A 21725-nucleotide genomic window follows, 5' to 3' on the forward strand; every position below is an offset into this window, starting at 1 on the left:
TTCTCCCTTTCACCTTTAGGATGTCTGCGGTCTGTGTATGCTTCCTTTTACTAACGCATTGTTCCCGACGAGACAGCGCCTCCTGACTCTGGCGGTTCGGTCTGGTGGAAAAGAGCTTTTTTTAAGAAGTTTAAGCCTCTAACTACTCAGCACCACGTCGACATATCGTCGTAGCAAGAGGGGTGCCACGTATTGCCGTAGAGGCTGGCAAGCAGGTGCGATGGCAATTCTTGCCCGCTTCTGGATTACGCGTGCAGTAGGGGCCTCCCAACTGTGCACAGAGCTTGTGTTGGGCATGTCATGTTTGGCACAATTGATTGGATAGTGAGGTAAAAACAGAAACAGACGACAGCCGTACTTAGGAAGAGTAGTTACACTTGGAATTATTTTGAGTTGTCCAGTGCCCTTCGCAGCTGCAGTGCCGTGCACTCAGTTTTGTTTTTTCATTTCATTATTGCAGTTATTGTTTTCTAATGTTTTAATTGCTGCAGCCACTCAACTACCATGCCTGCCTACATATATATATATATATATATATATATATATATATATATATATATATATATATATATGTAGGCAGGCATGGTAGTTGACAACGCTCCCGTTGTGCCATATCCCATACCATATATATATGTGGGACGTATAATTGTGTGACGTATGAAGCGATGGTTGGTAGAAGCAGAGAAGGAAGAAGTGAGAGATAGAATAAACATGGCGTATGAGCCAGGCCACGTCTCCCGCATCTAGCGTTACACACACACATGTATATATATATATATATATATATATATATATATATATATATATATATTGTAGGCATCTATTATGCGCTTCATCCTCATCTGAACAGCAGTCAATCATCATCATATGTTCTGGCTGACAATCATCATCTTCTTGGCTTCTTGGCACGTGCGCTTCTTTGTCGGGTCCGTAGCGATTGTTCATTCCCGAGTTCATGACGAATAAACCTCGTTACAACCGTGTCGTCATACGTGGTGGAGGTGCGCCGAACGCCCTCTACTACCCGCCTTGGCGCCCGTCTCGCCCAACATGCTTTTACTGTGGATATCGTGGCCATATATCGCGCTTCTGCCGCAAGCGCCAGCAGGACGAGCGTCGCGGGTACGACATGCGTGAATGGGACTTTTCCAGAGGGGATTCTTACGCTCGGCGTTATTCATCTGGACAGCAGCGGTCTCCATCTCCGCCCGCGTCGACTGAGACGCGGAACACTTACCGTTCAAGCCGACTCCGATCACATTCGCCCTTCCGTCGCTCCTCCTCTCCTCTTCGGCCAGCCTCGTTTACTACTGACAACCGGTCGGAAAACTAAATGATGCAGTTTTCGGAGGAGAAACTGCATGTAACAGTAGGACTCATAATCCTCCAGCACGCCCGTTCAACATGGTTTCTGTTACGGTGGAAGGAGTTCTCGTGGACTCTTTGGTGGACACCGGTGCTACAGTTTCTGTGATTAGGTATGATTTGTGCAAACGCCTAAAAAAAGTAATGACACCTTATAATGGACCCAATCTAGTCGAAGCCCAGGGGAACGCTATCCGCCCTTTTGCTCTTTGTACTGCTCGTGTGTTTATTGATGACATTTTGCATTACATCGAGTTCACTGTGCTTACCCGGTGCTCTCACCAGCTAATTCTAGGGTGGGACTTCCTATCTTCTTCTTCAGCCGCTATATGTTGTGGTGAACGGATTCTGCACCTAACTAATACGGACTCCATGTTCGACGAAGGCGTCTACAAGCCTCTACGCCTGTTCGCTCGCGAAGATCTCGAACTACCCCCACATCAAGAACAAATTGTGACCCTGATCTCTAAGGACATCGACCACGGTGACGTCTTGGTATCCCCTTCGTCGACTTGCGTCGCAAAAGGCGTAGCCCTTGCATCAGGTGTCGTACGCTTTCACCATGGCTTCGCGCTTGTCATTGCTACGAATTAAACGCCAGAGAAAGTTCTCCTGCCAGAGGGCACTGCAGTAGCCTGTGTTGTGGATGCTGAGCTTGTCAGCGTCACGCCACTTAACCCTGCCTCTACCAACGACCGTTCTATGAGTAAGCCTGCCTCATCCTCTCCCTTCACAGCTCTTATCAGTGATGACTTAACAGCTATGCAGGCGCAGCAGTTGCTTGCGTTATTAACGAAACACGCCGAATCTTTCGACACCTGCTCCTCAACGTTGGGCCGAACTACCACTGCAGCGCATCGCATTTAGACGGAGGGAACATCTATTGTACACCGCCGCCCGTACCACGTGTCTCTCGCTGAGCGAAAAATCATCGAGGAAAACGTCGCTGACATGCTCCAACGAAAAATAATTCGTCCATCAACTAGCCCTTGGTCATCCCCTGTTGTTTTGGTACGAAAAAAAGATGGCTCCGTGCGCTTTTGCGTTGATTACCGGGCACTTAACAACATCACACGCAAGGACGTATACCCCATGCCACGCATCGACGACGCCCTTGATTCACTGCAAGGCGCCGAATACTTTTCAAGCCTTGATTTGCGTTCGGGATATTGGCAAATTCCCATGCACGATGACGACAAAGAGAAAACGGCATTTGCAACCTCCGATGGCCTATACGAATTTAACGTGATGCCTTTCGGGCTCTGCAATGCGCCCGCGACGTTTGAACGCATGATCGACACCGTCCTGCGTGGTCTGAAATGGAAGACGTGTCTCTGCTACCTTGATGACATTATCATCTTTTCATCAACGTTTTCTCAGCACCTGAGCCGCTTGTATGACGTCCTAACATGCCTCGCCGGTGCGGGTCTGCAGCTCAACACTAAGAAGTGCCGTTTCGCCACCAAATCCATCAAGGTTCTCGGTCATGTCATCAGCAAGGACGGTATTCGCCCTGACCCCGAAAATATCGCTGCCGTCCTTCGATTTCCATGCCCCACAAGGCTTAAGGATTTGCGAAGTTTTCTTAGCCTCGCATCATATTTTCGTCGCTTCATACGAAATTTCGCTTCAATAGCTGCGCCACTTCACAAACTACTTGCATCTAATGCACCCTTTGTGTGGTCCGAGGAATGTCAGTCGGCGTTTCACCTATTGAAGAAAGCTTTGACGTCAGAGCCTGTACTCTGCCATTTTGATGACACCGCCCCAACACTCCTGCATACCGACGCCAGCGGTTGCGGTATAGGTGCTGTTCTCCTCCAACGCGATAACTCTGGACGGGAAAGGGTCATCGTATATGCTAGCCGAGTGCTAACTTCTACCGAAAAAAACTATACCATCACTGAGCAGGAGTGCCTCGCTGTGGTTTGGTCCATACAAAAGTTCCGTCCTTATCTGTACGGCCGTCAATTCACCATCGTAACGGACCACCACGCCTAATGCTGGCTTTCTACAATGAAGAACTTGTCCGGACGCTTGGGTCGTTGGATTTTACGCTTACAGGAGTATCAGTTTGAGATTATTTATAAATCGGGCAAAAAACATCAAGACGCCGACGCTCTTTCTCGTTGCCCACTACCTACGGCGTCGTTCGACACTCCAGCTGCCACTTCCAACGACACCAGTGCGGACGTGACTCCTACTTCTGTTGCCTTGCTCGCCTCGCTGTACCAACCGCCAATCGACGATGAACAACCCTTCAGTTCTCGCCAGCAGGCTGACCCGTATTGTCGGCGCATTATAGACCACCATTCAAGAGCTACGCGTCCACCCAACGCACGCCTTCGTCGACAATTCGAGCACTTCAAATTTCAGGACGGTGTGCTGTATCGTCACATATATCATCCTGACGGCCAACGCTGGGTACCTGTTCTGCCACGCGCTCTTCAACATCATGTACTTAACGCCTTTCATGACGATTTGACTGCTGGCCACCTAGGCTTTCACAAAACCTACGACCGCATTCGAAGCCGCTTTTATTGGCCTGGGATTTCTACCAGCGTAGCAAAGTACGTGGGTTTCTGCTCTCCATGCCAACTTCGCAAACTTCTGACATCTCCTCCGGCTGGTCAGTTACAGCCAATGACGTGCCCTACAACACCTTTCGAGGTCGTCGGTGTCGATCTTTATGGACCCCTTCTTGTTACTGGTGCTGGAAATAGATGGATAGTCACCGCCGTAAACCATATGACACGCTACGCCAAGACAACTTCAGTAGCTATTGGTTCAGCATCGGAAGTTGCTGACTTCGTCCTTCAGGCCATAATACTACGTCATGGTGCTCCTCGTGTACTTCTAAGTGACCGTGGAAAGGTGTTCTTATCACAGCTTTTAGGTGAAGTTCTTCGCGTTTCTGGTACCACACACAAGATGGCGTCTAGCTACCATCCTCAAATCTGACCGAGAGATTTCATCGAACCCTTGCCGACATGATCGCCGTATACATTCAACCGGATCAGAGAAACTTCTACCGTTCCTCACTTTCGCCTACAACACCACTTTTCAACGCACAACCGGCTACTCACCGTCTTATCTCGTTTACGCACGTTCACCTACTTTCTTTATCAACGTTTCCTTCTTCACCAGCAATGTCCCTCCATCACCATCTTCTTGCGAAGAATATATTTCTAGCCTTGCCCAGTGCTGCCAGCGCGCTCGTATGAACACGGAAGCTACGCAACAAGCAAGGAAGGCCGTCTACGACACCTCTCGTCGTGTGGTATTATTCCTACCGGGTGACGAGGTGCTGCTATTGACACCAATTCGCACACCTGGTCTCTGCGACAAGTTCCAGCCTCGATTCATCGACCCATATGTTGTTTTAGAGCAGACATCACCTGTCAACTATCGTGTGACGCCTCTTGTCGTGCCAACTGACCGCCGTTGCCGCAGCACCGAAATTGTACACGTTTCCCGCATGAAGCTTTTCACACGACGTTCCTCGTCACCTTGACTACCTGCCCGCAGCGGCCAGGCTGGCCGCTTCCACAGGGGGGGGGGGGGAATCAGTGTAGGCATCTATTATGCGCTTCATCCTCATCTGAACAGCAGTCAATCATCATCATATGTTCTGGCGGACAATCATCATCTTCTTGGCACGTGCGCTTCTTTGTCGGGTCCGTTGCGCTTGTTCGTTCCCGAGTTCACGACGAATAAACCTCGTTACAACCGAGTCGTCATAATATATATATATATATATATATATATATATATATATATATATATATATATATATATATATATATATATATATATATATATATATATATATATATATATATATATATGTATATATATATATATATGTATATATATATATATATTGTAGGGAACTATGCGAACGACGACGAAGCAGCATGAAACGGCAAGCCACAGCGTTGGTGCACGCGCGAGACCCGAGCTTGCGTTTGTTTTGTACTTTTCGGCCTGTTGGCGTTCCTCGCTCTTCTGGCGGTCCTCGGCCTTCCTGTAGGTCTGTACTTAAATAAACTGCGTGACATCTGGTGGAGGTGTGTGGACTCTCGTACAAACCTGGAACTTCGCTCCCGTACGCTTCCCCCTCTACGTGACACGAACATGGCCACCGAGACGCCTCCCCAGGTGGGACCTTCAACCGTCCTTGTCACTTGTGGTGCCGTGTATCCTCAATGAGACCCTCCTTTCTTCACGGGCTACACTGAGTCGGACGTCGAAGATTGGTTAGCGAGGTACGACAAAGTCGGCGCAAGTAACAAATGGGACGACCCAAGTAAGCTGGGCTACGTCACATTCTACCTTGCGGACACCGCGCAACTGTGGTTTAATAACCACGCAGCTGGCATTACTACGTGGTCTGCATTCAAGACGGCTATTACAGACGTCTTTGGACGACCTGCGGCACGCAATCTTCAAGCCGAGCACCGTTTAAGTCACCGTGCGCAGCAACCTGGTGAGACCTACACGGGCTACATTAAAGATGTGTTGCATCTATGCAACCGCATCAACTCTACCATGCCTGAGGAAGAAAAAATCCGGCACATATTGAAAGGCATGGACGACGGCGCCTTTCAGATGTTGCTCGCGAGAAATCCCCCCACCATTGCTGCACTCGTTTCCCCCTGTCAAAGCTTCGATGAATTGTGTAGGCAGCGCGCAATTGCTCGTCAAGCCCTCACGATGCCAGACACGCTCGCAAGCTTGCACCTAGCTGCCCATCCTACCGATCAGCAGCCGCTGCTTTCGACAATCAAGGACTTCGTCCGCGAAGAGGTAGCGCGCCAGCTGTCACTGCTGCCACTGACACATGAGCCCACGCAAGCTTTGGCACCGGACCTCCAACACGTCATTCGGACCCAAGTCGTTGAAGCTCTTTCGCCGGTGCATCAGCCACCACCAGTCACTACGCCTCTCACGTACGCCGCCGTCGCTGCTTGTCCTACGCCACAGCGTATGCCATATGCTCAACCTGCCCCGCCACCCTATGTCGTGCCTACAACCCTAATTGCTGCGCCGTATCCCTACGCGAGATCTTCAGCTCCATTTTACCGTCGCTCAGACGCTTGGAGGACGCCGGATAATAGGCCCATCTGTTTCGCCTGTGATATCGCTGGACACGTGGCCCGCCACTGTCGCCGAGATCCCCCTCCAATCGACACTGTGGGCAGGCCAATAGCGTCGTCGTCTAGGACGCCATCAAGGTACACCACTGACGGTCCTCTACCCTACGCAAACCATCGGTCACCATCGCCCCGACGACGCTCCCTGTCACCTATGCGTCGCCGACCTGCTACGGAAGAGGGAAACTGATCGCTGCAGCTCCGGAGGCAACAGCTGCATACAATTCGAACTGCTTAAGGCCTCCATCTTTCTCGCCGCAAAACGTTATTGACGTCAATGTTGAGGGGACCACCGCACAAGCGCTAATCGACACAGGGGCCGCCGTTTCCATAATCTGTGAGACCTTATGCTGCAAGTTGAAAAAGGTGACGACGCCTCTTTCGGGCCTGATGCTCCACACGGCCAACTCGCAGTGCATAGAACCTACAGCTGTGTGCACTGCACGTGTCATTATCCAAGGTGAACTTTATGCCATTGAATTTTTTGTGTTGGCATCATGCTCCCACGAAGTCATTCTTGGATGGGACTTTCTTTCGCGTCATCGGGCCATCATAGATTGCTCACGTGCAGAAGTTGCCCTTACACCGCTGCCAACCTCTTGTTTGGTGGATTCTTTTCCTGAACCTTACAAACTTGTCGTTGTTGCAGACACGGAAATAGCACCGAGAACATCCACCCTTGTAGCCCTGACCTGTACGGCCGTTCCTGCCGGAACTGTTTTGTTCACCCCGTTTGACGTATTTACCCGCCGCCGTAGCCTACACCTGCCCTTTGCCGTACTCACCATGGAATCTGGTGCTACCGCCATGCTCGTCGCGAACTCGCTATCGTCGCCATTTACCTTACTTCGCGGAGAATGTTTGGGTAACATACAAGACGTTGACCTCTTGCGCCCTCTAGAGTTCGCCGAACACGCACCTCACCTCCAGCTCAATGCTATGACGCCACCTGTGGCCACACTGCCCGCGCCAGACTCATTCCAGCCCTCTGTTGCCGCTGAGCTATCGCCGACACAAAGAAGGGAACTCTTGTCCCTTCTTCGAGAGTTCCGTTCTGCCTTCGATTGCGTTCAACCATCTTTGGGTCACACAGCGAACATCACGCACCACATTGATACTGGTTCTCATGCTCCCTTACGTTAACGACCATATCGAGTTTCAGCGGAAGAGCGCTGTATTATCAACGAACAAGTCGACGATATGCTCAAGCGTGGTGTCATCCAGCCATCGCAGAGCCCTTGATCGTCCCCTGTTGTACTTGTGTGCAAAAAGGATGGGTCTATCCGATTCTGTGTCGACTACCGCTGGCTCAATAAGATAACTCGGAAGGATGTGTACCCGTTACCACGCATCGACGACGCTCTCGATTGCTTGCAAGGGGCAGAATATTTCTCCTCTTTAGATTTACGCTCAGGATATTGGCAAGTTCTAATGGCTGATCCTGACCGATCGAAGACTGCATTTGTAACACCTGATGGGCTGTATGAGTTTAACGTCATGCCGTTTGAACTCGGCAACGCCCCAGCTACCTTCGAACAGATGATGGACACCATCCTTCGCGGCTACAAGTGGAACACGTGCCTTTGCTACCTAGACGATATCGTCGTTTTTTTCTCGCGACTTTTCAACTCACCTTGTTCTTCTTCGTGCTATTCTCACGTGTCTCACCTCTGCTAGCCTTCAACTTAACATCAAGAAGTGCCATTTTGCCGCACGTCAGCTCACTATACTGGGTCACGTCGTCTGCAAAGAGGGTGTTCTCCCGGATCCGGTGAAACTCCGCGCCGTGGCCGACTATCCGAAGCCCAATTCCATCAAGACGCTTCGAAGTTTTATCGGCCTGTGCTCATACTTTCGTCGATTTGTGCGCAACTTCTCTTCCATCATCACGCCTCTTACCAACCTCTTGACAACTTCCAAAGGCATTTCTGCTTGGTCAAAAGAGTGCGACTAATCCTTCACCGCGCTTCAGCGGTTATTACTATCACCTCCAATACTACGTCATTTTGACCCTGATGCGCCTACGGAGGTCCACACCGACGCCAGTAGTGTTGGTCTTGGTGCTGTATTGGCTCAACGAAAACCAGGGTACCAAGAATACGTTGTCACTTACGCGAGTCGAACCCTCAAGAAAGCCGAGTGTAATTATTCCGTCACGGAAAAAGAGTGCCTCGCAATTGTCTGGGCTTTGACGAAGTTCCGCCCATACCTTTATGGCCGCCCTTTCGAAGTCGTCATGGACCACCACGCTCTATGCTGGCTATCATCGCTCAAAGACCCGTCGGGGCGCCTTGGTCGTTGGGCGCTTCGCCTACAGGAATACGACATTCGTGTTGTATACCGATCCGGCCGCAAGAACTCCGACGCTGATGCACTATCCCGCTCGCCGGTACCGGCTGACCCAACCCCCTCGTCACCTTCTTCAGCTGTCATAACACCAATCGACTTCACAGACATGGCATCGGAACAACGCAAAGTTGTGTGGATTTCCCAACTCCTCGCCTTTCTGACTGATCCGTTAGCTAATTTGGTCTCAAGAACTATCCGCCGTCAAGCCACACATTTCGCTATTCGAGACGACTTACTCTATCGGCGGAATTACACGTCTGAAGGTCGGAAGTGGCTGTTAGTGATACCCAACGACATGCGCTCGGAAATCTGTACTGCTTTTCACAACGACCCGCAAAGCGCTCACGCTGGCGCTCTCAAAACGTACAACCGTTTACGTCAGCGGTACTACTGGCGCGGCATGTACACATTTGTCCGCAAGTACGTACGTGCTTGTACTGCATGCCAGCGACGCAGAGTCCCACCTCAACGCCCTGCCGGTACACTTCAGCCTCTGCCTTGTCCAGCGCGTCCGTTTGACCGCGTCGGTATCGACTTATACAGACCACTTCCCACGTCGTCTTCTGAAAATAGGTGGATAATTGTCGGCGTGGACCACCTCACGCGTTACGCGGAGACGGCAGCACTACCCGCAGCAACCGCGAGGGAAGTTGCGTTTTTCATCCTGCGCAACTTTGTTCTTCGCTATGGTGCTCCCCGCGAACCTTTGAGCGACCGGGGGCGTGTTTTCTTGTCTGACGTCATTCAAGCGTTGCTCACTCAGTGCAACATGGTTCATCGCATGACGACAGCGTATCACCCGCAGACGAATGGCCTCACAGAACAATTTAATCGCACTCGCGGTGATATGTTGACGATGTACACAGCTTCAGACCAGACCAATTGGGACACTGTCCTTCCATTCGTCACTTATGCGTATAACACCGCTACGCACGCGACAACAGGGTTCTCCCCTTTCTTTCTGTTGTACGGACGCGAACCATCATGCACGCTGGACACTATCCTCCCATACACGCCCGACTCCTCTGAGTACACCGCAATTTCTGATGTTGCCAGGTACGCAGAACATTGCAGACGATTGGCCCGCTCACTGACAACCGAGGACCAAGGCCACCAGAAGCTACGGCATGACACCGACCGACATCTCTCTACTTTCGCGACTGGTGCTCTCGTTTGGCTCTGGATTCCACCGAGCACTCCTGGCCTTTCGTCGAAATTACTGGCACGATACCACGGGCCCTACCGCATTCTCGCCCGTACGTCACCAGTCATTTATGAGATTGAGCCTTTGACACAGTCTCATGACTTACGCCGTCATGGCCAAGAAATTGTGCATGTGAGCCGCCTGAAGCCGTATTACGACCCCGCTATAGTGACTACGCCTTAAGTCGCCAGGTTGGCTACGCTATTCACCGGGGGCCAATGTAGGGAACTATGCGAACGACGACGAAGCAGCATGAAACGGCAAACCACAACGTTGCTGCACGCGCGCGACCCGAGCTTGCGTTTGTTTTGTATTTTTCGGCCTGTTGGCGTTCCTCAGCCTTCCTGTAGGTCTGTACTTAAATTAACTGCGTGACAATATATATATATATATATATATATATATATATATATATATATATATATATATATATATATATATATATATATATATATATATATATATATATATATATATATATATATATATATTTATATATATACATGTGTGTGTGTGTGTGTGTGTGAGAAAGAGAGAGAGAGAGAGAGCTAACATCAGATCTGCTCAAAGATGGAGGACAGATTGTGTTAGAAAAACTAGCCACCCTGTTTACGAGGTGTCTCCTGACGGGAAGAGCACCAGAGTCTTGGAAGAATGCTAACATAATCTTAATACATAAGAAAGGAGACGACAAGGACTTGAAGAATTACAGGCCGTTCAGCTTGCTCTCTGTAGTATACAAGCTATTTGCAAATGCAATTGCTGAAAGAGTAAAAAAAAAGATTAGAATTCAATCAACCAAGGGAACAAGAAGGATTTCGAACAGGCTACTCAACAATCGACCACATTCGTACTATTAATGAGGTAATAGAGAAATGCTCAGAATATAACCAACCACTATACATAGCCTTCATAGATTACGAGAAGGCATTTGATTCAGTAGAAACATCAGCCGTCATGCAGATACTGCGTAATCAGGATGTCGATGAAGTATATATAAACATCCTGGAAAAAATCTACAGGGGATCAACTGCTACCATACTGCTTCATAAAGAAAGCAACAGAATACCAATCAAGAAGGGTGTAAGGCAGGGGGATACAATCTCTCCAATGCTATTTACCGCGTGCTTACAGGAGGTTTTCAGAGGCCTAGAATGGGAGCAGTTAGGTATAATAGTTATGATGAGTACCTTAGTATCCTACGCCTCGTCGATGACATTGCATTGCTGAGTAACTCGGGGGACGAATTGCTACTCATGATTACGGAGTTACACAAGGAGAGCAGAAAGGTGGGTCTTAAAATTAATCTGCAGAAAACGAAAGTAATGTACAACAACCTCGGAAGAGAGCAGCGCTTCGAAATAGGTAATGGTGCACTTCAAGTTGTGAAAGACTATGTCTACTCAAAACAGGTAATAACTGCGGAGCCGAACCACGAGATTGAAGTAACTAGAAGAATAAGAATGAGCTGGAGCACATTTGGCAAGCACTCTCAAATTATGACAGGTAGATTGCCATTATCCCTCAAGAAGAAGGTATATAACAGCTGTATCTTGCCGGCACTTAGCTACGGAGCAGAAACCTGGAGACTTACAAAGTGGGTTCGGCTAAAAATGAGGACAACGCAGCGAGCAATGGAAAGAAAAATGGTAGGCGTAACCTTAAGAGACAAGAAGGGAGCAGAGTGGATTAGGGAACAAACGAGGGTTAAGGATATCATAGCTGAAATCAAGAAGAAGAAATGAACATGGGCCGGGCATGTAGCGCGTAGACAGGATAATCGCTGGTCATTAAGGGTAACTAACTGGATTCCCAGAGAAGGCAAGCGAGTTAGTGGGAGACAGAAGGTTAGGTGAGCAGTCGAGATTAAGAAATTTGCGGGTATAAATTGGCAACAGCAAGCACAGGACTGGGTTAATTGGCGGAACATCAGAGAGGCCTTTGTCCTGCAGTAGACGTAGTCAGGCTGATGATGATGACGACGATGATGATATGTATATAGGTAAAATAAGTGTACGCCTCTAAAAAACTGTTTATTGGTGACGTTTCGATCGGAGACCGATCTTCATCAGACAAAATTTAGTAGGCTCCGACGAGCTTTTATGCCATCGTCCAGCCGAGAGGGAGAGAGAAAAAAAAGAGACAAATAAAAAGAAAAATATACATATACAAGTGGCCCAACTACCCATCATGCACTGATAAGCAGCCAAACGGCCACGGGTGAGTCCTACGCATAGCCCATGCATTCAAAAAAAAAACGCACCTGGGCCAGTTGCAATACCACCATTATACACTGATAAGTAGTCAAACGACCACGTGTGCGTACTATCAATGGCAGGTGTACTTTGTAAAAAAAATCAAAAACGAGTGGTCAAACAACATACAATCACGGCAAGTTTTTTGGTTCAGTTGGCTAAATTAGCAAATTCCAGTGATAAAAAGTTTGACTCCTCAGATTCACCTCTCATCAGCTTTCCCCTTATAGCTTGTAATGAATACCAAAGTACATTCCTTGCGATCATTGTCGCTGTCGCGTTCCACCTGTTCTCCTTCTCCAGAGTTGCTCTTGAAGCCCTGTGAGGAAGGCTACGTCAGAAGGATGTGATAAAATAAAAAAGAAAAAGAGGAAACAACAAGCAAGGGCTACGCGTGTCAAAGCTCCGCACGTACATGCCAGCCAGCTACGATCTCCGGTCTGTGGCTCAAGAATATTAAATATATACTGGAGGTTGTTTTCCAAAACTTTTCTCGGGGGTTGAATGTGTCATTTTACTTGGTTGTCTGGTGAGTGATTTCTTTGAAGGGGGGGGGGGGGAGACGTTAAGGATTCCTCGACAGTGGTGCACTTTTCTCGGAATACGCGTGCCCATGCCGCACGCCCGAACACGTGCTCCGGGCGAAATCAGAAGAAAAGAAAAATGATAAATAAATAAAGAAAAAAAAATAGAGTAGAAGAAGAAAAAAAAGAAGTAAAAAAGAAAACTAAAACGTTTGGTTAGCATAAATATTATCCTGAATCTTTCACAGCGCGAATTGAAGAAAGTATGCCTGGAGTGTTATTTAGACCAGCTTTTAATGTATTAAATTTATAAATCGTGTATGATTCCCGCTGTTCACGTTCCCTTGTGCTATAAAAAACTGCTTTGTAAGAGTGTGACCTTTATGGAATCAAATGGGTGGTTGCCGCCGTTAATATTCCGAGACAGAGGCAGATCCGGTAGCGAATGAACATGTGAACGGTGGTTACTGAAGCGGATACAAAAGGCTGTGTCAGCCTGTCCTATGTATTGAATACCGTGTCTTCCGCACTCGAGAAGGTATATTGGATTGGAGCTGTCACAGTTAAGGTTTGAACTAATGAAGTACTTAAAATTGGATTGTGTGCTTTCAGCAACGTTGGTTACCTGTATGTGTCGCCCCGCCGCGGTGGTCTAGTGGCTAAGGTACTCGGCTGCTGACCCGCAGGTCGCGGGTTCGTATCCCGGCCGCGGCGGCTGCATTTCCGATGGAGGCGGAAATGTTGTAGGCCCGTGTGCTCAGATTTGGGTGCACGTTAAAGAACCCCAGGTGGTCGAAATTTCCGGAGCCCTCCACTACGGCGTCTCTCATAATCATATAGTGGTTTTGGGACGTTAAACCCTACATATCAATCAATCAACCTGTATGTGTTTGCACACCTTGCAGCAGGCTTTCCCACATGGATGACATCCAGTTATAGACGTCTTATCGGTTTTTGACCGTGCAAGATAATCTTTAATGTTTTTTGGGGCGTCTATATACCACTCGTGGAGGGGAAGGGAAAACTTTTGATAGCAGTTCACTCTGTTATAAGATGTTAAAGTGTTTCTTTAGAATTTTGTTATCGTTAGGGGGGTTGCTACCAAATGTTAGAACCAAGTTTTTCCGTCCCTCTTGTTTCAATTCTTTCTGCTGGTCAAGTAGCTGCTGGCGATCTAGGTTTGCCGCTTTGTGCATGGCGTCGTTGACTATGGAAGGAGAATAATGTTCTTTTGAAAGTACCTTGCGCAAGTTCTCTGCGTTGGCCTCAAAGTCTTCGGAATGGGAGCAAATTCTTTTGAATCGGTGAGCCTGGGAGTACGGGATGGATGTCTTGCAGTGACGAGGGTGAAAGCTATCGAAACGAAGGTATTGCTGCCTGTCTGTAGGCTTTTTTTAAACGTTAGTAGCTAATGACCCATCTTTTACTGTTACGTGGACGTCTAGAAAATTTATTTCAGCTGTTGAGTATGAATAAGTGAACGTTATGTCTGGATGAACTTCATTGAATGATTATATAAAATAATTAGGCTGTCCTGTGTGTCTGTCCAAATAATAAAAATATCATCGAGAAAGCGTCTGTAAAGAAATGGCTGAATTTTCTGAGTTGATAGAAACTTAGTTTCAAGGTCATTCATAAAGATGTTTGCGTAGTTAGGTGCCATGCGAGTCCCCATAATGTACCGTGCCATTAATTTGTAAGTAGTATTGCTTAGAAAACCCGAAGCTGTTGAGATGGAGAACCAACTTAGCGAGGGTTTCAATGACTATAGCGTTTGGTGAGTCATCATATTTATGTGAACTATATGCTTCTACTAGTGCTTTGATGCCGTCACTGTGTGGAATATTGGTGTAAAGAGAAGTAACATCAAGAGTTACAAGAGAGGCACTCTCAGGGATTATTAAATCTTCGATCGTCCTAATCAATTGGTTGGTATCACGTAGGTAGGAGGGGTGTGTAAGAGGTATGTTTTTAATTAGGGAGTCTAAGTAACTTGATATTGGTTCGGTGAGGGTACCTCTTCCGGAAATTATTGGTCGGCCGGTATTTCCTTTTTTGTGTATTTGCGGAAGCATATAGAACCGTCCTGGTTTGGCACGTGCTACAGTAAGTGCCCTAGAGAGTTTAGGATCTAACTCTCTAAGCTCTACCAGATCATGGAGTGCGGTGGTTATTATTGCTTGACGTTCTAGGGTTGGACCTTTATCCAGTGGTTTGTAGAAGATGTGTTGGTTAATTGGCGGGTGCCCTCTTGGATACAGTCGGATTTATTTCATATTAAAATTCCTCTTTCTTTATGCGCTGGTTTTCTAACGATGTCTGTTCGGTCACTGATTGCCTTAAGTGCTTATTACTCCTTTCTTGAGAGGTTTTGGGCTGCTGCCGGTTTGTGTGTGTTATATTCACGAAGTATGTCTTCTTGGATGGCTTCAATGTGGGTATGTAGATGCCTTTCCCGCTGAGAGCTTGGTGTCCACTGTTGCCCTGAACTAAAAGGTACTTTGGTAGTGGTTTCTTTCTGGGGTTTGTCGAACAAGTATTCCGCTAGGCGAAGATTCCGTGCGAAGTTATCGGGATCTTGTAATAAGGAGAACTGATCGTATCGGCTAGTAGAGGGGCAAAAAGTGAGTCCGCGTGAGGTTACTGTCCGTTCATGACTGCTGAGTTGAACGTTGGAGAGGTTAATTATGTTTTCTTCTGTGTTGTGTTGTGAATTAATGGGGCCTCCCGGCCGGTAGTTTACGGTTTTATGCGCGCTACCAATTTGTGGCACAACCGCTGGTTGTGGGCCCTCTGAATTATCTGTGTATGGCTCGTGAAAGTTCGGAAGTTTATCCCTTGCTATATTTTTCTCCTTATTTTTAGAATTTCCGCTGTCCGATTTTTCTCAAAACGTTCTAGTCCAGTAACTTCGATAGAGGATAGGGAAGCTTTAGATCTCGCTTGACATTTCGCCGCCCTCAGAGACGTAAGCACCTTTCAACAGCACACCCCACAACGAGTTCAGTTAATTTAAGTGAAGCAGATTCTAGAATAAGATTACATTCTTGAGTTTCTTCTTTGTTAAAGTCACGCATCGACGACCCAAATGATAGCTGAGTGCCCCGAGGGGCGATACCATAACGTAAATAAATTTTGAGGGTTCGCACATGAAGTTCATGGCGCAGATGTTTTTATCAACAATTTTTCTTCGTTTAAGAAAACGGGGTGTCTGAGATGTAGGGTGTGCGTCGTCTGTGGGGTAGATATTCAGTGGGTCAGAGCGATCAGATTGTCATAACCTAGTTGAGCAAAGTATTTCCGGAGATCGTACCTTTTTGAGGAGGGAGCAGATGTTTGTTCCCTGGGTGCGGGAGCGGATTCTGATGGCTCCCAGCCCTGCGTGGTCGGTTGCCGGCCAATGTCTTGGTTCTCCATCTCGGGGCCATTGAGATGGTTTTCTACCCTCAGCCGTTGATGTGGCCGTCTCTGTCTTATATATATATATTGTAGTGGATCATAGCAACGGTGTGATCGGCGCGTGAGGTGTAGACCTTAGACCAGGAAAAGAGAACGACGAAGACAGTGTTGTGTTGGATTTTCTTCGAGCAAGTGGCTCTTGTACGTTACATGTGGTGGTAGCGGTGACAACATTAACCCATGTTTACAAGGAGTAGGGCTGCCGTCATGACAGCAACAGTCGGTGCTTCACAGATGCACCCTACAGAAGACGACACGTCGTCGACGGCCCTGGAACCTCCGGTCCCGACTAAGCAGGAAAGTTGGTTGGATGGTTCTTTAACACCTTGGCGCGACCCACCTAGGGGGATAGGCCATGAATGGGATGGTGCCTTGTTTTTCAAATGAATTCACTTCTTGAAAGAGAGGGTTGTGTTATTAGGTAATATAAGTAATAATATAAACGTATTAAATTTCTAAACAAAAAAAAACCTTCAAAAGAAAACATAATAAACACACAAAAAGAAAGAAAGTTATACATAAAACAACTGAAGTTACTTATTCTTAGCATTCCATTCTTTTAGATTCTCGTAAAAAATTTGTAACAGCGGTAAAAACGCTCCTGTTGCTGAATCCAAATGCGACTGCGCCAAATGAAAGAATCACCGGAAGTGTCAAGTTTAAGCCCAACTTTCGTAGGGGTTCTTCTAGTAGATTTTTCCTTTGAGTTTTGAATTTTCGGCATGACAAAAAGACGGGCTCCAAAGATTCTTTCTCATTGCAATAAATACATAAAAGCGACTGTGCCAGACCCAACCTGTGAAGGTAAAAGTTCAATGAGGGGACTCGACAACGCTGTCTGGTAATCACTATTTCTTCCTTTCTTGATGAACACCACTTGTTCTTTCAAGGGGACTTTAGCTGTGGGTAGGCTGACACAAGGGTGATTTTTAAAAGTTATTGGCCGTTGTGCGTTTTTCAAAGTGAGCTGCTGTGATATATTCTGAAGTAGGCAAAATGGGTAAAACGGGACAGTCGAGGGAAGATACAGCTAGTGCATCTGCATGCTCATTCAAAGCTAAACCTCTATGGCCTGGTACCCGATTGCTAGTCGGACGAGTCACACATGTGTAGGAATGAGCGAGCAGAAAGTTTCTAAGGTACGCGAAAAAGTTGGCGAGCTTAAAGGCCAAACCTCATAAGCGCGAAAATGCACGCGACAGCGACAAGCGGCGCGACGTAGATTGCCTTCGCGCGATCAGTCGCTAGCGCAGGCAAACCTCATTCACGCGACGGCTTCGGCGAGCGAATTCCACTGTTGCTGGCATGAGGCCGTCTACTCGCACCAAGAAAGCCGCGTAGCGAGCGGTATGCAATTTAAAAATAAAATATATTGTTGTGTAATGAAACGGAAAGTGTTTATTATTGCTTCGCAGCACTTTTTAATATGCACATGCGTAATAAACATTGCGTTATTTCTTGTTGCACATACGTGACTCGGGCAGGGTCACGTGCAACTATGTAGTCTTTGTCTTTTTCCGGTATTTCGCTATTGGCTGCTTCAGCCCAGCACTTCCGGGCGATGAGCGACGGTTTCCAAATCTGGAGAACCAAGCGATCGCGCGAAAACGAGCACGCGACACGTCGCGCGAACGCCCTGTTTCGTCGCTCATAGCGTCGCTCGTCGCTGTCGCGTGCATTTTCGCGCTTATGAGGTTTGGCCCTAAGGCAGTACAGACCGAGAGACAGTCTGTTAGAACAATCACCGCTGATAGATCTTGCGGCACTTTACGCAATGCTAGGACTATTGCCAGTAGTTCAGCTGGGTTAATAGGTGTAAAGTCGGGTAATCGAATTAAGAAAGCCAAATCTAGAGAGGATGATACGATTAATACGCCAGCTTTCTCTTCATAAACACAAGCGTCAGTCGCTATCACAATGGATGTTTCTTGATTGGCCAAATGATGTTCCAAAATGCCATTTACATACTGATATGGTAAATTGTTTTGCATTCTTGGGATATATATCGTCAAATTCAATCCTAATTGCATCTACAGTGTTGAGCACACAAGTTTTCCAATGGTTAACTCTTAAGGGCAGGAAAGCTTGGCATAGGCAGCGGGAGCCCCAGAATCATCACACATTCCGCCACCAGTGCCTCATCAGCTTCTTCTGTCGGAGTTTGATGTCCAGGATACTCCAAATCACCCTCAATAGTCAAGTGCTGGGGCCTGTCTAGCTATACCTGACTGCCTGCAAGCCCTTGTTTCACAATGTGAGGCCGACAGACGAGCCCTTATGCAAGATTTCAAAAATCACTTCACTACCCGCTTGCTACCTCTTTAGGCCACCTTCGCCCAACGTGCCCCGACGGCGGAATTCATCGCCGACCTAGCTGCGCGGCTCTTTGTCATCGAGGAGCAGTCTGGCCTTCAGCAACGTGGCTCTAGGGCGGTCGAACGAAATGTTCCTCTGTCAGCTCGGCCTCGGTTTTTCGGAGCAACCCTTCCACCGCCTACCTTCTATAGCACCACGTCGTGGGCAGTATTTTCAGTGCTGCTCGAGTCCTTTGCTGCCCTAAATGGCTGTACAGTTGAAAATAAAGCTCTGGCGATTGTTGTGGAGCTCCGTGGCGCCGCCGTCGAACACCTCGAGACTCTCAGTGGCGTACCAACTCTTTGGCGAGTGCGGGGCTAAGCTACCACCACACTCGTCAACATATATATATATATATATATATATATATATATATATATATATATATATATATATATATATATATATATATATATATATATATATATATATATGCTGACGAACCTTCGAATAATGCGTTCGCGTTATTCGAAGGTTCGATTCCTGCTCACGGCTGGTTATTTTTTCATCCACTTTTCTTTTTTCTTTCATCTTATTTACATTGCATTGGTTCTAATAACTTCCCCTGTACATTCCTTGGCACTACTGTCTCTTAGATCTCATTAATATTGTGTTAACCCAGGGAAAAACGAGCCCTTAGGTATACACTTCTTTCCCTTATATATATATATATATATATATATATATATATATATATATATATATATATATATATATATATATGCTGCTTTGCTGTTGCTTCTTTCCTAAGGATGCTCAGTCTTCATGTACGCCAAGTAATGTGGAAGCACCCAAGGTGACAATGTGCTACTGGGAATCCAAATGGTTTCAACTGGCATTAGCCGGAAAGTCATCTTCCGCGAAATGTCGGCTACACTCGGCCGGGTAGTTTGTGACGTGGAATTCGGCACCATGCAGTTCTTCCGCGTGATCAATCGTAGCCATCGTCCACGAAGCGCCATGTTCGCTGGTATCTCGTGAAATGACACCCCTGCTGCTTTATTTTGCTTGCCAGAGGTACAAAGTGGAACGCAACAGCAGTGAACAGTGACCGATGAAAAGGCAGGAGAGCAGCGCCCTTTAAGCAAACAGAAAAAAACGTAGACCTGCCACTGTGACCAAAGGATGGTTTTAAAATATCAGCGGCAAGTTGACTGGGGCGGGAATGAAATATCCGGTGAGAGTCACTTTTCAACTTTATTTCGCTTTGTTGCTATTTATACAATAATACTACCTTTTTTAATGCGATCGAAACAGCTCGGAACAACGTTCGTGATTCTTTTTAGCAAACGACAGAGCAAGCGCGACAGGCCGGTGCGCGGGCGACGGAGGCAGTGACAGCGCTTCCGCCACGCTTCCGCCATGGCTCCCGTGGCAGGCAGAGAAAAAATAGAGAAATAACAAATTCTAACCAACACTGCTGAAGCAATTGTTTAAACTTGCAAGCGCCGCCTAGAATCAATAATAAAAAAACAAGAAACTGCCATTTTTGATAATTTTGAGTTGTCGCATTGCATTAACTTTTTTTTAGTTATTGTGTACGCCAGCAGATGATGGCACAATCGGCAAAAGCTCACAGGTTTTCACAATGGTGTATTGGGCCAACGCCTCCTTTAGGAAGATGCCTGCCGCATGAAAAAAAAAAAAGTGCTGCTCCACCTTTTCTCTCCTTCAATTTGAAAATGTTCTCGGTCGCTAGCGTCACCTGTGGCGGATGGTGCAACAACGGAACACTTTGCATAGCCTCCGAAACAGTAATGCACAATTGCAGGTCTCGAACAACTCTCGACTTACGCGCCCCTATGGGCCGCAGATGAAAAACGCTTAGCTGGTACTAGAGGTGTGCGCCGAGGCGATTTCGACCGGCGGCGACGTTGGGGTCGTCCAGAGTCGGCGGCGGCGGCGTTGTCGGCGCACGCCGGTTATTCGGTTATTTCATCGGCGGCGGCGTGCGGCCAATTTTCATCGGCGGTGGCGGCGCCGGTGGCGCGGAAACCGAAACTAAAAATTCCAAAGGCTATTCTGCCACAGGTTACTGAATTAGTTGAAATTCAGGGATTTTCATCCAAATAGCGTAAATGACACTTACAGATGTGTCAACATCACGCTGAATGCAAAGCGTTTTGTAAAATAGTTTTTATTTCGGTTTCATAATAAAATACGCGTATTGCAATCTATATCCATGTTCTACCACGAATGTGCAGCACTTTGCTTGTTTTTTTTTAATTTACGATGTAGCGGTTTGTTTCTGTTGTTGGCTACGTCATACTTCATGAAACCTTCTTTTATCGAACATTGAGCAAGCACCGACGCACGTCACTCAGTTCGATTTTTTCGAATCGGATCTCACTTTTACATTGTACGCTGCACAAAAAAAAGAAGCACCTATGCTACGACTTTTCTTATTGCGATTGCAGGAAACCACTCTTTTGACTATCTGTCATGCCTTGAGTGTTATTTCCTTAAAACTAATCAAAATACCTACTTTTCACAATGTGAGAATGTTTCATGCAGCGGTATAAGATGCGGAAGAAAACAAATTTGTGCATTTAGTCAACTAGTCCTCACCGCAGTGTTCAATGAATGAAGTGTAGACATGGTCGTGGGCGAGGCGGGTGGTGCAAAAGGGGCACTTGACCCCTTCAAGCCGCCCCAGCACTTGCTACCCACTCTAGCGACACCAACACGACCCCCTCCCTCTGCCGTACTGCAAGTTGAAAAAAGGGTTTGCATCCCCCACCCCCAAGACAAAAACCTGTCGATGGTCACATGTGCAGATGAGAGCAAATGCAATATTTGCTCAGATACACAGTCCATACTGGTCACGACCTGGACGCCCATTGACCACGCCTGCAGAGAACCTTGACTCCCGACCCCTTTGTGCTTGGTCAGGGGAGGGGGACACCCCCTGTAAGTGGGCCCCATTAAAATTTCTCTTAAAAACGTCACAAATAAGAATGCTTGATAAGTATGTATAAAACATTCAACTTTTTAATGCTTTTTTGTAGCGTGTACACGTGCTCAATATCCATCAGCTGTGTGAGACAATTGAAATCGC

The sequence above is a fragment of the Rhipicephalus microplus genome, chromosome 2 (genome assembly GCF_043290135.1).
Source record: "Rhipicephalus microplus isolate Deutch F79 chromosome 2, USDA_Rmic, whole genome shotgun sequence".
Classification (NCBI taxonomy): domain Eukaryota; kingdom Metazoa; phylum Arthropoda; class Arachnida; order Ixodida; family Ixodidae; genus Rhipicephalus; species Rhipicephalus microplus.